Source organism: Macrobrachium rosenbergii, chromosome 8 (genome assembly GCF_040412425.1).
Source record: "Macrobrachium rosenbergii isolate ZJJX-2024 chromosome 8, ASM4041242v1, whole genome shotgun sequence".
Lineage (NCBI taxonomy): Eukaryota > Metazoa > Arthropoda > Malacostraca > Decapoda > Palaemonidae > Macrobrachium > Macrobrachium rosenbergii.
The window spans coordinates 53,633,598-53,651,097 of record NC_089748.1 but is presented as its reverse complement, the minus strand read 5'-3'; the positions used below and the strand labels follow the sequence as shown (position 1 = coordinate 53,651,097).

Here is a 17,500-nt window from a genome sequence, read left to right as displayed (position 1 = left end):
CTTGCAAAATAAACAGCTGAAAAATCGGGGCAATAACGAAAAATCCAAAGGGAAAGACGGAAAAAAATTAAAAGGAGGAAAATCATTAAAACCTTTGAGCTCACTGGAGTCATTTCCTACTGAAGGAGTGTAGCTTATTATGCCCGAGGAAAAGTTAGATTATAAAAATGAATGAAAATTTGAGGATCTTGTAATTGCACAAATTGTAGTTAGTTTCCTACTAACTATTAATCGTTTTAGACATTAGGGTTCTTATAATGATTTCAATATCACTATTAGCCCAATATATCTTTTATAACGAAAATAAATCAATTCGACTGGTACTTTTTATTCTTACGCCAAAGAGTATTATACACGAATGTTCCAAGGCATTTGTTACGGAGCTTTTGATCAAAACGTGATGTGAATGAGAATAGTAGGCTTGGATTTTGTTATTGAAAAACAATATTACATAAGATATACTCATAGTGGAATGCGAATCTAGCAAAGAATTTTTACATGAAAAAAGGTTATGTTTATAATATAACGAGAGCATATTATATATGTATTTACTTAAAAATATAGTATTTGTTACTGAATAAAATTTATATATCTCACAGTTTTTATTTTACAACAGACTGTGAGTATAATATACCCCATAAACTTTATTTACAGACAACATTTATAATGAGATACTGTCATGCAATATCAGTTTATGACTAATTCTGAACTTATTTGACCAACTGGCAGATTATAAGGCAAGGAATAAATTTCAGTTTACAATTCATTAATATCCACATGATTAAAAAATAAATTAGCTTTCCAAAGTTTTTTTTTTTTTTTTTTTTTTTGAGAAATGGACTCTGTTAATATTTCTACGTAACAACGTGTATGGAATGGTTACATTATTTTTTTTTCTAAAAGCAGGATTGGAACACTTAATGTTCTGCCTTAATATACGAAGTAGACATTCATTGTAACTCAAATTCCATAGCACGTATAAAATTGATAATGCATCTCCTTACATACAAAACGCCTACATACGGAAAAGCAGGTGTATATGTATTCACAACAACAGAAAAATGGAAAAATAACAAGTAACAATCCCACAAATATGCAAAAATGTAACTTCCTATTTAGTGCCAAAAAATGCGAAATATAATATAACGGAAAAGTTTTCATGCAGGACGAAGCAGCTGTAATTTACTTAAGCGATCTGTCCTGCTTACCTATTTCCCAAATCTAATGACAAAAGTTGTGGACGGATGTATATTTGTTTTTCTCTCGCCAGAGGAAATCTCATCACTAATGGGACAGACACGGAATTGCTTCGTTCGACACTCAAATCGTCAATAAATTTTCCGATAGTTCAAAGTTCGAGAGAATTGCGAAGACGGTAGAAGTTTGATAATTGGAGAAACTGGGCACAGGAGCAAACACAAAACGAAAATTCCAAAAATGACAGCACGAAAATGTAGCATTTGGAAATCTGTTTTTCCCTCCCACTTAGTTCTCCACAGACGTAAATGGACAAACCCAAAAGTAATCAAACAAACTGCATCTACTCGGCTATTGTCGTAATGAATGCGAAAAATGAAATAAAATCACAGCAAATCACCTCACATGAGAGATGAGGCATGTTTGCAGAGTGAAGGCTTTTGCAAACTTTGTAAACTAATTAAGAACTTTTTTATTAACATCCGTGACGAAAACACCTAGTTCATTCGAGTGCCCTGAAAAATGTTGGGTTGTGTGAATTATCGTAGCCACTGGTTACTGAGGGGCAGTGCAGCATCTCACCAATTTATGTATACGAGCAATCGAGCACAGTATGTATGAGACAGTTCTTACATGTACACTGAACTGAATATGGAATTTAGGCCAGAGGCCAAGCACTGGGACCTGTGAGGTCATTCAGCGCTGAAATGGAAACTAACAGTAAAAGGTTTGAAAGTTGTAACAGGAGGAAAATCTCGCAGTTGCACTATGAATTAATTGTTAGGAGAGGGTGGGAAGTAAGATGGAAGAAAGACGTTATGAAAGGAGGTACAGTAAAAGGAACGAAAGGGGTTGCAACTAGGGGCCAAAGGCACGCTGCAAAGAACCTTAAGTAATGCTTACAGTGCACTGCATGAGGTGCACTGACAGCACTATCCCCTACATGTAGGCTACAACACAGGATTTATACCCGTTTATCATCAGTATTAAATTTTCCCCTGATGCATGCATGCATGCATGCATACATACATACATACATAAATAAATACATACATACATACATAAATACATACATACATGCATACATACAGGCTTGGAATCGCAGGAACGTGTAATGTTAAGGTGGTAAATACTACATAGATAAAGGCAACGCGAGGTATGAATCCTGACTAGTTTCATCTTACTGAGCTAATACATTTTCATGTGAACTGATACATATTGATAGATATTTACATTATATATGATAGTGTGACGGGACAAACGAACATCCCGTCAGTTGAAAAAAAAAAATTAGCAGCCGGGATAAGGAGGAAGAGGAGTCCTCTATTTTTTAACTGAGGGTGGTGCACCATGAATGAATCTTGTTTTTCTCTTTCATCCAGTTCTCCACCTGTGCTATTACTTAAAAAGGACCACTCTACCAACACTTTTTTACAATCTATACATTTTAAATATTTACTTTGAAATAAATGGATCTGGATTACGCATCCTTAGGCTGCTATTCATATCTTACCAAAACTTTCTTTATAAAATTGGATTTAGTTATAGTTCCCGGTTTTTAAGAAATAAATAATGGAGAAAATGGTTAATATATTATCATTTATTATTTTTTTATAACTATTCATTGCTTCCATGTGAAAATCCCCATTTTCTTCCAACCTATCCAATCCCTCACCTATTTTCCATTGCAAATACTCAACAATGATAAGTGGCTGGTCAAGTGAAATAAATGAAAAAGGGAATCTATCTTTAGAATTGCCTTTCCGTTTCTCTGCATATTTGTTCACCTATATTGCAAAACAAAAGTTACGAAGTGATATTCTTCTATAGGTTTATGGCTAAATTTTGGTCAGAGCAAGAAAACGAAAACCACCAACTTCGCCTAGTGGCAATGTGGTGAGTCACAAAACATACAATGTGTAGCAGTAGTATCTGTACTACTGTAGATTGTAAAGACCTTAAAATTACGATAAAATCAGTACTAAGTTCAATAAAGGGTCTAAATACCTAACAGTTATGTTAGCATCTGCACAGAGGCTTAATAAACCTTACATTAGTACCGTATAAAAGCATCTAGGAAACCTAGTTTTACTAGGGTCTGCAGAGCAACGTTAGTACCCGTACTTGGCTACTAAAATAAGATAATAATTTCTATTGTTATGTTGGATCTTTACTTCGTCTATGGACTTCTGCTAGTCTCTGGACTTATTTTATCGAGCCAATGCAATTGCAATGTCGCTGAGGTACGATATGCAAGGATGAATGCAGCTGTAATGCAGTTCGATTTGAGTATATTTTAGGATAATGTTTTCTTATGAAATCTAAGAACCTGATTTGGTAAGGTAATTTTATTATATTTAAAAAAGAAATATATTAACTACGAATGCTTAATTTCTTACATTCAACACAAGAGGAGTGCTATTTACATAATCTTCTAATAAACAGTCAAAGAATAACCGATCTGTTATTGACAATGAGAAAGTAATAACACAGAAGAATGGCAAACCTGGTAAAAAATTAAAGGTTATGTTACTGACCTAACACTTGCAAGGAACATAAAAAAACAAGCCAAAGCAAACAGCCAGCTGGAAAATGCTGGCTTAATTCACACAGCATAACAAAACAAGTTTGTTAGACACTAGTATCGATCTTTTAAATTTCTTTCTTGTCCTTGCCTCTATTATGCCTACACTAGATACAGCTGGATATAAGCATATACTGTCCATCCAGAAATCTCAAATTCTGCTAGAGTCCCTATATTTACCGACCATTACGATCTAACTCTTTCTCGACTGATGTCATGGCATTTTATTTATTTTAATTTTCGCGATAACAGCACAACGATACGAGTACATCGAGTGAGCAGCAACGTTAATTGTTTATTAGGAGACCTAATTATGCAGCTATTTTGTCATAAAATAATTACATTTAATCATGCCGAGTTATACGACATAGTCGCTTCATTACAATATTTAATTATCAGTTCTTTGCATTCTGCTGCACTAAAATTTCGAAATGAAAAAATATCCATTTGCATCACCAGATATTCTCGGCGTTTAAACATTTATTGATCTGATGGCATTTTCTTTGTACACCTACAGTTTACCATATAACTGTTATAAATGATCCCATATTCTCCAAAAGGATGCAATGTGCAACTCAAAACACTGTGTAAAACTATTTTCAACTTCCATATATTGCAAAGTATTCGATATCCTTTTACATAAAAGCTGATAGGCAGGGAAGTAACGTCTCAGTCTAGTCAAGGAGAAGGGGAAAAAAGGCGATATTTAATCACATCAAAGAAAATATAAGCAAAACAAAGTTCAAAGGTTTGACAATACTGTATAGGGAAAGAAACAGTCACCAAATCGTGCAATCCTCTTCCAAATGCTTGTGTGTCTTGTACGCAAATAGCCCCCACATTCTCTGCATTTTTCTTAACAACTCCCATACTTTGAAAGTTAGTTTTACACATGATCCCTTGTTCTCTTTATTAACGTTTTCCATTTTATCATATCACTGCGAAATTGACCTTGTTCTTTACACTAATAGTACAGATACTGAAAGGACCCATCTGCCGCAATTCACTACTTGTTGATGAGAGAATACTTGGAATACTCTCGCAATCTCCTACGTACCTGCCAACATTGCACAGACCACAATACACTGATTCTCCTTTCCTGGAGAGGGTTACGGGATGAGAAATTTCCGTCAGATATTCTCTGCTGAAGTGATAATTCGGTGCAGGTGCGAAGGGCTTGGGTTAATTAAGTCCAATCAGAAACAAAGCGAAACAATCTAGCACGCAAAAAGTCCCTTCTTACATTCCCAACTCACGAGAATCAGCTTTGCTAAAATTTACGAAAAATTGTGACAGCATTTTGTGTAACTCTGCCAACAAACAGACAAACATACAAGTAAGCAAGGGAACAAAAATACAAAAAACGAACCAAAAACATAACCTCATTTGAAGAGGTACTCAGCGAGTGGAAAATCTCTCTCTTTCTCTCTCTCTTCAATCTGGTACTTTCCCGCATTTTTTCATGATTTACATAGTATTTGGAGAGCAAGCTAATTAGAAACATGAAGAGGAAAACAGTGCTTGACCTCAATTTCGAGTTGGGATCGACATGCGATATATTTCGCCAATTAATTGGAGCCATTAACGTGACGATATCCTTTCCGGCATCTGAGTAATGACTCTTGAATCTCCATAAAATGTCCCACTTCCCATTAATTATCTATAGGTATGTTGAACACTCTGCCTTATTTCCATACTGTACAATTGACTCAAATGAATAAACAAATTCTCTCTCTCTCTCTCTCTCTCTCTCTCTCTCTCTCTCTCTCTCTCTCTCTCTCTCTCTCAATAATTGTGTATATGTATATATATATATATATATATATATATATATATATATATATATATATATATATATATATATATATATATATCACATAATATGTGTGTGTTCATTAGCTCTACTTCGGTTTTCTGGTACTGATTTTGTGAATGAAGCTAATTAAGCTATTCATGTCACTGGTGCTGCTATTTCGAAAACTTTAAATTGAGAAATATATATATAAAAAAAGGAGTTTTTACATATGACTTACGCAAGGATTTTATTATTATTCTTTTGTTATCATTTTATTAGTTTCAGAAGTCTAGGTTGTCTTACAGATCTGCGCCCTGTGAATTAACATATTACTGACTTTATCAAGACGAGACTTGACAGGAAAATTATGAAAAGTGAGGTCTTCATTCGAAGGCTATTGTATCCCGTCGTGAAAGACGGTAGATTTTATAAATCAAGGAGAATGGAGCAGGGAAAGGCAGTTGATGAAAAAACTGAATAACAATAAGGCAGAAAAATTCATACGATGTACAAAATTGATTAAAATGAAGACAAAGGGATAAGCTCCATTCATTTGGTTTTACAATGTAAAGTTAGAGAGGCTTCCACTCTGACGCCCTCTCAATGCAGCACATTTGATAAGAGGAAGACAGCTTAAACTACGGATATAGCCTTATCACTGAATTCATTACGAAACTAAACCTTCAACATATTTTCATTATTAAATTAATTATTAAACTGATCTTTCACTTTGCCTCCATTATTGAATAGATTCCGAAACCAAACTTCCTGTCTATCCTCTTTGTTGACTGCATTCTGAAACTAAACCTTGAATATATCTTCATTGCTGAACAGAATCTGACAATATATTGGAAATCTATCATCACTGTTGGGTGGATTCTTAAACTAAACTCTGAATATATCTTCTTTATCGAGTAGACAACTGGAGCTAAATTTTAAACATCTTCATTATTGTACGGATTTCTATGCATATCTTGTGAACCATATGCTATCTGCTGTACAAGGAAATTTGTTCGATATACAACCACGTCTACAAAAACATTTTGAATTAGGTGATATTTTAGAGTTGTCGAACTTACTGCAACTGGCCTGTTATTCTAAATACTTTTTCTCTAGAAATACGGTTAATATGCAGGAACGTAAAGACTATAGTTGAAGTAACAGCGATTTCAATATATTTTCAAGCATTATTGATAAAACTACTGAAGTTAGTTTCTGTTTTCTGAATTATTCCGAGTTTTACATATATTACCACAGACCATTCACGCATGGAAATGATTACTCTATTTCTCATTTTTCATAATGAACCTTAAAATTCTCCCTCAATCCTTTCTTATTTTCGTGCCAATGAAATGTTAAAAAACTTCAACCAACAAACCACCCCCTTATCTCTCTCTCTCTCTCTCTCTCTCTCTCTCTCTCTCTCTCTCTCTCTCTCTCTCTCTCTCTCTCTCTCTCTCTCTCTCTCTTGGAAAATAAGTTAAACAGAAAGAACTATCACGTTATAAAATATGCTGTTGACATTCGTATGTCTCTATTAAGTGAGCATGTTCGTCAAAACATAATCCAAGAGGCTTAGGTCATCAAATTCTAAGAAAGTGGAGGGAAAAAGCGATGTAAAATCACCACTTGGAAAGGAAAAAAAAAGTCGAAAATGACTCGAAACTTAAAATTCCCAACCACTGCCAAAATCTGCCAGGGGGCAAGAAGGTAACAGGAGCATTTAAGTTAGTTCGTGGAGTGGCAAACTTTATAAAGCCTTTGAAGAATTATCATAAAAGAAGAAAGAGGATAAGTTTATAAAGCCGTTGAAGGATGCATCATAAAAGAGAGAAAAGTGGCTCTATTAAGCCTCTGAAAGATGTTTTGTATGAGGTATTAGATAACGATAAACATTTCAATAAGGAGAGGCTTTACAGAGAAGCCTTTATAATGGCAGAAAAATAAACGATGAGGATTTTTATAAACCGTTAAAAGATATATCATGAGTTCGAAGACATTTTGCAAGGCAGCTGGATTACGTATGATGAGAAAAAGCTTCCCAGAGTAGTTACAGAAGGCACCAGAAAAATAAGTTAGCTTTAGCGATAAGACGGAGGATAATTCTTTACTAGGAGTCAGATTATAAAGCAGCTGACAACCTATCATTAACATCCAATATTCTAAAAAAAAGCTTTTACAGTAAACCTCACACTCAGGTACTTATATTCTCTTGTGCGTCTAGCTTTATTGTATCGCACCCAAATAATAATTTTTTGGAATAGATAAGTGATATGCGTGACAGCTAAGATCAGTAGAACATGGAGAGAGAGAGAAGAGAAAGAAAGAAGAAAGAAGAAGAAGATTTAAAAAAACAGTAGTTGGACATATTTTGTTTGTTACCATTGTTCACTGTGGGCAAATTTAGCTGTCTTCAAATGGATCGATGCTATCTTGAATGAGGTTTATAAATCACAATACGTATATGGTGGAGTAATAAAAAAGCCAAAAGAAAACTTCATATACAAAAGTGACTGACAATCTGATTATAGTTCTATTGGTGTTTTGTTTTTGTTTAGCCCTTGTCTAATGTTTTCAGTGATATTTAAATAACTGATAAATCTCTTCTTAGGTTTTTAAGTTTATTTTTCGTTTTTTAGAATGACACTGAAAAGTTTACAATCAAAATATTATGTTAACTATGATAATTTTTAAAGTATAAGATAAAAAATAAAGTCTCCTCGCTTTCTTCACAATAAAACACAGATTAGAAAGTCATGGAAATTTCCAAGAACAAGTTTTATCGTAGTTACGCTGGAAATCTCAAAAATAAATATATCAATAATCATCTATTGTAATCATTATTATCCACTTTCATGCATGGATATTTAATTCTCTACCGATAACCTCTTGACTAAAGCTGACACATGCCTGAACTTAGCCAGAATCTTCGGCAAATAATATTTCCATTTTAATTCAAACCTAACCACTATTAATTTTTCTCTGAAAAAGAAACTCATAATTTATGTTTGTTTTTTTTTATTTCAGATGACCTTGAAAAAGATGATATCACTCTTTACAAAAAATGTAAGTAACCAAATGCAGCGAACCCCTTGAGTATTTGAGGTCCAGTGTCGCTGTTGGTTTTTTTTTTTTTTTGTCATTTACTATTACAGAATAGGGGATTATTCTGTTTCCTGATCTACATCATATGAGTACAGGAATCGTAATAATCCTGACTCACGTTTCCATTAATCTGTAATTCCATTATATACCAGATCTTTCCTGGTCATCTGTTAACCTAAATAACATACTACAGGATAAAGGTTTTGATCATATGTGTGTATATGTGTGTATATATATATATATATATATATATATATATATATATATATACATATATATAATATATATATATATATATATATATATATATATATATATATATATATATATATATATATATATATATATGTGTGTGTGTGTGTGTGTGTTGTGTGTGTGTGTGTTTGTGCCAGCCTTTTGCATATAGCGTGTGCAGAATCTACAATTTACTTTTACCAGATATATAAGTATTATTAATAGCCTGCAAGCCTAAATCCGAACAGGAAGTAAATGAAGAAACTTCATCTTCCGCGGTAAGATTCGACACCACTCACGAGATTTTCCAGCCACGATATGTAAGTGTGCATGTGTGTGTGTGTGTGTGTGTGTGTGTAGGTATATACAGAACGTGTTCATTACTTAATTACGGAATCTGGCGTCTCACATCCCTCTATGTGTTGTAGGGCTAATCATTAATCCCTTTAGAAACTGCAAACGCTCCCTCGTTACCTATCCATCTAACCAGATCTCTACTCAGCCGTGTATCTGTCTGTCTGTCTCTTTCTCTCTCTCTCTTTCTCTCTCTCTCTTTCGCTCTCTCTCTCTCCCTCTCTCCCTCCTCCTGGCTATGACTCCCTGGTCGAAATGATTTCCAAATGATCCCTAATGAAAAATAAACGATTTCGGCGAAAGACATCTGGGAGGCAAGCTGCGAGGGAAATAGCAACATTGCAGACGACGTCTCAATGTCTCGCTTTCTCAATAGGATGGTCCTCGCCGGACTTTAGGGTCCAATCCTATTCATCCTTTTAATCTGCACATACACACGAATAGGATACTTGAAGAGGCGAGGGATCTTGGATACATATCCTCCCTAATCCTCAGACACACACAAATAGGATACCGGGGCGAGGGAAAGGAGAGCACGAACGAGCGCCAAGGATTGAGAACGATGGCAAATATTTTGTATCTTATTTGCAGTAACGGAGAATTTTATCTCATTTCGCCGGATGATGTTGCTTTTATTCCTACGCGTTTATTCTATTGCCAAGCCTTCCTCGGGCTTCCTCTTTCAATTATCTCGTGGCGTTTCCCGCTCGCTACGGAGGGAGGGAGGGAGAGAGGGAGGGAGGGAGGGAGGCAAAGACGAGGAAAAAGAATTCCACTTTTTGAGTCAGCTTCTATTTTCATAACAGTCACTTTACCAGCATTAACTTTTTTATGTTCCTTTTTTTAATGGGCATAAGCGGCTTCAAAGAAATGAGAGCAAATGACCTGAGCAGTTAAGTACGTGGTACTTAGTCAACTGTGGTGGGTTGCAGCCCGACCGGAAAAGGACGTGGGTCAGGCAACCTCATCCCCAAAAAACTTGCTTAGAGCCGTCAGGCTAACAAACTCTGGAGCGTCCTGCCCGCTAAGGGAGAATGTAACAAGAACGCACAAGCCCCATAGAGAAAGTTCTCTTCTAGCTGATGCCAAGTATTTGCCGTTAGTTAGAAGCAACAACATGAAGCTTGTACATATCCGATTGATACATTTCGAATATGAAAAAAATCCTCAACTCAACTTTTCACCTATTTCCAAGCGAGGACAGACAAACTGAACGGATGTGCTTCACTGGCCGAGAAGGATGCCAGCTGAGGTAGTTTATTCTGCTGTGAGCGAAACATTCAGTGTATTTGCAATTGAAGTTGGAGGCCCTTACCAGTCCAACTGTTTACTGGCTTCTGTTACGTTCAAACGTAGTGTTCATGTTTTTAGCATTCACAACACAGTATGGATTACTGCTACATACGATACCATTTTTTATCAATTTCACCGTCGGTATGTTTCTTCAATTTATCTTGTGGTGAAGGATTCGTTTTTATCCACCTTTTTGGTGGATATATATATATGTATGTATGTATATATACACACATATATACATATATATATATATAATAATATATATATATTATATATACATAAATGTGTATAAATTGTATGCATGTATATATACATATATATATATAAATTATTTAAGAAATAATTATGTTTCTACAGCACACACACACACACACACACACACACACACACATATATATATATATATATATATATATATATATATATATATATATATATATATATATATATATATATACATACATATATATATATATATATATATATATATATATATATATATATATATATATATATATATATATATATATATATATATATAATATTCTGTAAAACATAATTGTCCCTTAAATAAAAGAATACAATGAAAACTAGGAAATGCCGAAATCCTGAATTTTTAATGCACAAACCGCTAATAATGCCTTGATTTATAGTTACCAACAGAAACCATTTTCAGCTTCATTTTTAACGGTAAATTTAGAGAACATAACAATTTGCTCGCAAGTACAATTCGCTCCGGTACTGTAAAAATCCGATCTTATCACTACACTGAATTTCGCATAGCAACTGTCAAACAAGAGTTTTACAAACAACGAATAAAAATGTTTCTGCCCTTTTCTTTTTATTTGAGAGAGAGAGAGAGAGAGAGAGAGAGAGAGAGAGAGAGAGAGAGAAGAGAGAGAGAGAGAGAGGAGGGGGGACAACACGTGCTCTGGATATCAGTCTAAAATAGCATATTTAAGACAGCAATAGGGTTTTTATCATTCTTGTCACCGATAGGAATCATTTACTACAGACAATCTGCCAAAATTATTCGGACATAATTACGTACCAATGGACGTATTAATCTGTCAAAAGGACGATATCCATTGGAAGAGCATTACACGAGGCTCGCCCTCTTTTTTCCTATAATGAGCAAATTTAATGCATAATTCATATTCCTTTAGAGGAAACTCAATCTGGACAGGCTTTGATGGAAGCATTGGTCGCGTAATCTGATTACACTTCGTGGAAAAAAGAGAGATAAAGAAAGAGAGAAAAAATAAGATGGAAATTTGGAGAATTTTCAGGAGAGGAAATTTCAGGGAATGTGGAGGAAAAAGTGGCGGGCTGCAGATAGGATTCGGCAAGTAATGAAAATTTATTAGTTATTTTTAAAGCATTTCAACTGCATTATAATTAGTTACCTAGGGATTTTATTTTGACTTTATTTTGATTAAAGAAGAACCTCTGTATGTGTACTATCTTAATCAAAGAAATACAGTTTTCAAATCAGTTACCAGTACGAATGATCTTAATTCATATTAAATCAATCAACTTTTAAAGTTGCGAGATCAAGATTTTTTTTCAAGGACATATGCTCAAGAACAGCTACCGCATGTCCTGTCAGTTATGTGGTCCATAAATCAAGGTACAACATAATATTTATGAAATTGATATGGTACATTCACGAGACAGTTTAAGGTCATCGTGAAGGTATAAAATAAAAATAAAAAAAAACCAGCTTCGCGCACACCCAAGCACTGCAGTCAAAGTCCCATCTGTCACTCGAGGACAAAAAGAGTGGTATGTGTGTAGGGGTCTTAGTAACATTTGGGCAGAAGCCCCTGGGTGCACTTCACCCGTCTCCCATCTAGCTTCCTTCCTTAGTTTAGCTTGAGCCAGAATCTCTTCCATTTTTGCTTACAAGATGAAAACCCCCCTTATAGTTAGGAAAAATATTATGGACTTCTAATATGGTTCCATTATATAGATAAATTTTAAGGGCATCTGAATACACATCCCACATCGTTTAACTACGAAATACCATTGCATTTCTGCTTAAAGTATCAGAGCATTTCTGTACCATAGTTCATCACGTTAGCCATCACCAGAAAGCACTTGAAAACAAACTGCATTTCATGTAGCATAAATTCCTGTTCAAAGTAATAATCAAAGAACATCCTCATCCACATGGCCTGGTTAGGGCATGAAACTCCTCCACGCGGCACAAGAGCTAATCTCCTGAACACATTTGGGTACAACCAAATACATTATTCACGTCGGGTCGACGGTATATTTAGCTCCGCTCGCTTTTTGCTACGGCTTCTAAGAAAACCAATCCCAGAGAACGCTGATATTTTGATTTGTTACTGACGACTGGAGGCATCTTTTGTCCTTACGCGGTTAAATTAGCCGTTCCTAATTAAAGAACAAAACAATTAGGAATAATTTGTTGTTCTGTGAGTGCCCTCGTGCCCACAAACGTCGTCGATTTGGATCTTATTCGACATGACGTTAATCATGGGAAGATGGAGTGGTTTTGCCCTCGTTAAGCTCATAATGAACATGCGCAGATCTGCTGCAGTAAAATAGATTTAGGACTGTAAGAGAAGCGGACCTTTTGCCTACAATAACGCTAGAAAATAATAAACAAAAAACAAAAACAAAAAACAAAAAATAATTGCTTTAGCAACATTTTTCTTCGTAGTTCAGAAAATTCCACTGTATTTGCTTATTCAAAAACATTTGAATCTGGTTGGCAATAAAGAAGTCAGTAGCGGTCTCCGCAAAAGCGAAAGCTCTGATTTATAAACATCAGCATTCTTCAAGTAAAAAGACTTCCTAAACAAAAGCATCTCTTTATTACACAATTTGTCCTTCTGGACGTCAAAATAATAGCTTAAGCTCAAGTGATGTATCGACAAAATGGTTTTGGCCTCAAATTGGTGTTGGATGGATCCTTAAAAAAAGAAAAGTAAGCAAAGACAAATAGAAAAGAATAATTACAGGATTTAATAGAGAACTAAGGATTGCCAAAAAATCTTCATGGTGAAAAAAGTAAATTCACAAGCAAAAATTCGAAAATTAAAGTTTTGGGTGAAATATTACCCAAAACGAAAACTTTGATACTACACACACACAATGCAGTTTTTTTTTTTTTTTTTTTTTTTTTTTTTTTTTTTTTTTTTTTTTTTACCTGAAACGCAAACATGCATTATATAAAATTTTTTATTCATACGCGCTGGAGGAGAGCTGGGAACAATTCACTAGAGATCGCCTAAGCAGCCTCGGCTTGATGGATTACGTTACCAGTTCAGGTACAATGAAGAGCAAGCTTTGTTAAATGATAATGGCCTCCACACTCTTCAAAATGTTTCGAAGTTTGGACACATTTATACATAAACATCTCTCTCTCTCTCTCTCTCTCTCTCTCTCTCTCTCTCTCTCTCTCTCTCTCTCTTTTATACACATACACATATATAATTATATATGTATATGATATATATAATATATATATATATATATATATATATATATATATATATATATATATATATAAATAATATATATATACATATATATATATATATATATATATATATATATATATATATATATATATATATATATATATATAATATATATATATATATATATATATATATATATATATATATATATATATATATATATATATATATAAAACATGACTGTAAACCCTGCAGTGGCAGGCGGAAACAAGGATTTCGTTACCTCATTTCCTATATGATAAACAAACAGAAGAGTAATAGCTTGAAACAGCTGCAATGACATTTTCGTTTTTCTGCGTACAGTAGATGTAAAATGTCTGACTTTTCCAAGTTTGCAATGAAATACTCTGTACCCATGTTGCACAAATAACACACTTTACCTATGGTGCAAAAAAACACTGGAATATGCATGAAGTAACTGGAGTGTACAAAAGGAAATGTGTCGCCCATTCTTTTCTATAAAGCCAAGTTTTTAATATTTAGGTGTAAAAATGTAAACTTAAAAATATCAATTTTTGATGTTAGTTATGCTGTGGGAAGGGTTGAAACTGTGACAGAATGTAGACACAAAGGAGAGAAATATAGATTAGCATGGGTGAAGCAACAAAGAAAAATAATTAAAAATCACATTGTTTCGTTCAACGAAGAGAGGGAAGTAGTTAAGTGGAGAAAGAAGTGCATAACCTGAATGTCTCGGGATGAAGACAAGAGAGAGACATTAGAAGTCCTGAAGCAGACGGAACTAAATTTCCTGCTAGTGTTGAGAAAGCCATGTGGCGCCATAAACATTGGGTTCTGCAGTCACAAGATATAGGTGGCAGTAATAAATTTCACCAACAAGTACTTCCTCCTAACAGAGATGGATTCAGACAAGAAAAAACTTTCATAATATACTTCTTCGCACACCTTACATTTGGCTCATCAGCAGCATGTCAAACTCCCCTAAACACCTGAACCATTCACCTCCATCAAGCATGCACTCTCACACTTCCTGAATATTAAGGTCCTTAGTTTCAAAACTTCCTTCAACCCAAACTTTTCTAAGCCTTACTTTCCTCCCTTATTCTAAAACCTATGAATAATAAATTTTATATTCTTCACCAAGCTATTATTGTCCATTACATTCTTTCGAAATTACTAAACCATCTCAAAACACCGCGCTTTCATTTACCTTAGCTAACCTTTATACTGCTTCTACACATCTCGTCATTCCTCATCCTTTCAGTTCCTTTCACCCCAAATATACTAAGCAACAAATTAATCTGAACAGCTTCAAACTTCTTTACTCAAACTTAACAACCGCAATTCCTTTCCAAAGAGAAGTTGGCTGAACAATCCCTTTATACATTTCCAACTTCGCCTTAATAGACAATTCAATCTTTCGAACACAAACCACTGCCTGTCTCGTTTCATCCATTCTGTGACTAACCCACTATCATCTTATACATATGCTCCCATATACCTTTCCAAGTAAACCACTCCAATTCTTCCGCTAAACGTATTAACATTCACTACTCCATCTTCTGGGTTTCCATTTCCCCTCGCAATTTTACTGCTGCTCACATTTATTCTGAACTTTCTCTTCATGCAAAAACTTTCACACTCTTCTACTAGTTTCTGAAATATCTTTTCACTATACCAATTCAGTACTGTTCCATCTGTAGACATAACCCTGTCCAACTCTATTCTAGACTTACTTTCTTAACCCACAACTTTACACCTACATCTACCGTCCATTTCTTACTTCTGGCATCGCTCCATCCATAAAGATACTGAACAGCCACGGGAACATATCACTACTTGTTTCACACCCACTTTTACGCCTTACTCTCCTGTCTACATAGTTATAATAAATACTTCGGTTTCATCATGAAAATTCTTAATTGCTCCTAATAACTACTCTCCTATACCATACATTCTCGGCATCCTACACACTGTCTCCCTTTCGATTCTATCATACTGAATATGCATGCATGCATGTATGTATGTATGGATGTATGTATGCAGTGTGCATGCGTGTGTATGTATATATATATATATATATATATATATATATATATATATATATATATATATATATATATACTAAAGGACCTCTTTTGATCAAACTTCCCTCCATTCTCATGTAACAGTGCACTAATATGCACATTTTTTTTTTGAGGATAAATCACGCACGCATAGCAAGAATGAGAATCGTATAAACACATGATGAACATAGTTTTGTTTTGGAAAGCATCAACATACCTTTCATTGGAAAAAAACACATTCACAATCCCTCTAAAACAACAAATTCCTTCGGTGCAACAATTATCCTTGACATTGTATCCTTAACTTACGCAGACAGTCTGAGTTAAAAGCTCGGAATTCTTGCCCGGAGCAAGAAATCACTCTCCTGTGTCATCATTAACTCCTCAGGCGTCTTACTGCCACCAAAATCTATTTTCGAATACTTGAAAAATCCCTGTGTGTGTCTGACAGAGAGAGAGAGAGAGAGAGAGAGAAGAGAGAAGCTGAAATTAACACCGTCTCAAACTTCTTGGCTCATTACCTAGTTTGACTTATTATGTCAGAAAATTAATTGCCTCTCATATCAAGGCCCACATTCATGGGAAATCATCGGAAATGAAAAATGAAAAAAAAAATTTTTACAGAAATAGTTTCATAGGCAGTTGTCATGATAATTCAAGAGAGATCATGAATTAGTGAGAAAAAATTGTTTTTCTATAACGTCAATCGTCAGTCATACCATTTTATCTTGACTTCTAAGAACAAAAAGATATTATTTGGAATGGTCAGCTCAAAACCACCAGAGTAAGGTACCAGGGAACCACCAGTGTCAGGCACCAGGGAACCACCAGGGGAAGGTAGCAAGGTACCACCAGGGTAAGGTTCCAGGGAACCGCCAGTGTAAGGTACCAGGGAACCACCAAGGGAAAGTACCAGGGTACCACCAGGGTAAGGTTCCAGGGAACCACCAAGGGAAGATACCAGGGACCCACCAATGTAAGATACCAAGGACCAACCAATGTAAGGTACCAGGGAACCACCAGGGTAAGAAACCAGGAAACCACCAGAATAAGGTACCAGGGACCCACCAGGGTAAGGTGCAACGGAATCACTGCACTCTCTGAAATGGGTAAACCAGAAGAACCGGAATTGGCGCCCAACAGCACCGAGAAATTAACTCCCATCGCCTTGCTCTGTTAACTAGAGCCCCCAATCAGATAACACAAAATAATTATCCCCGACGAGGAAGTCCGGCCGAGAGGAGCGAGGTACGAGAAGGAGTGTCAAAGTTACTGCCAAATGGAACTATGCAGAAGGACAACTATGCAAGAGACGTCGCGGGAGTGTCCAAAGTATTAAATAGAGTTAGGAACCATAATGAACCGGCGGAGAATTTGCCGTCTAGGAAATGTATCT

The 17,500-nt window shown here is 35.1% G+C and overlaps 2 protein-coding genes across 3 annotated transcripts in view; one reads left to right on the top strand and one right to left on the bottom strand.

The window, feature by feature from the left end:
* The window catches only part of Task6 (TWIK-related acid-sensitive K[+] channel 6), a 739,267-nt gene that overhangs the window by 329,265 nt on the left and 392,502 nt on the right, over nucleotides 1-17,500 (bottom strand). The window lies entirely within an intron of this gene.
* The window catches only part of LOC136840867 (uncharacterized), a 345,410-nt gene that overhangs the window by 206,592 nt on the left and 121,318 nt on the right, over nucleotides 1-17,500 (top strand). The window contains 1 exon segment of the mRNA XM_067107819.1: nucleotides 8,604-8,642. The gene's annotated coding sequence lies outside the window, so the exon portion shown is untranslated.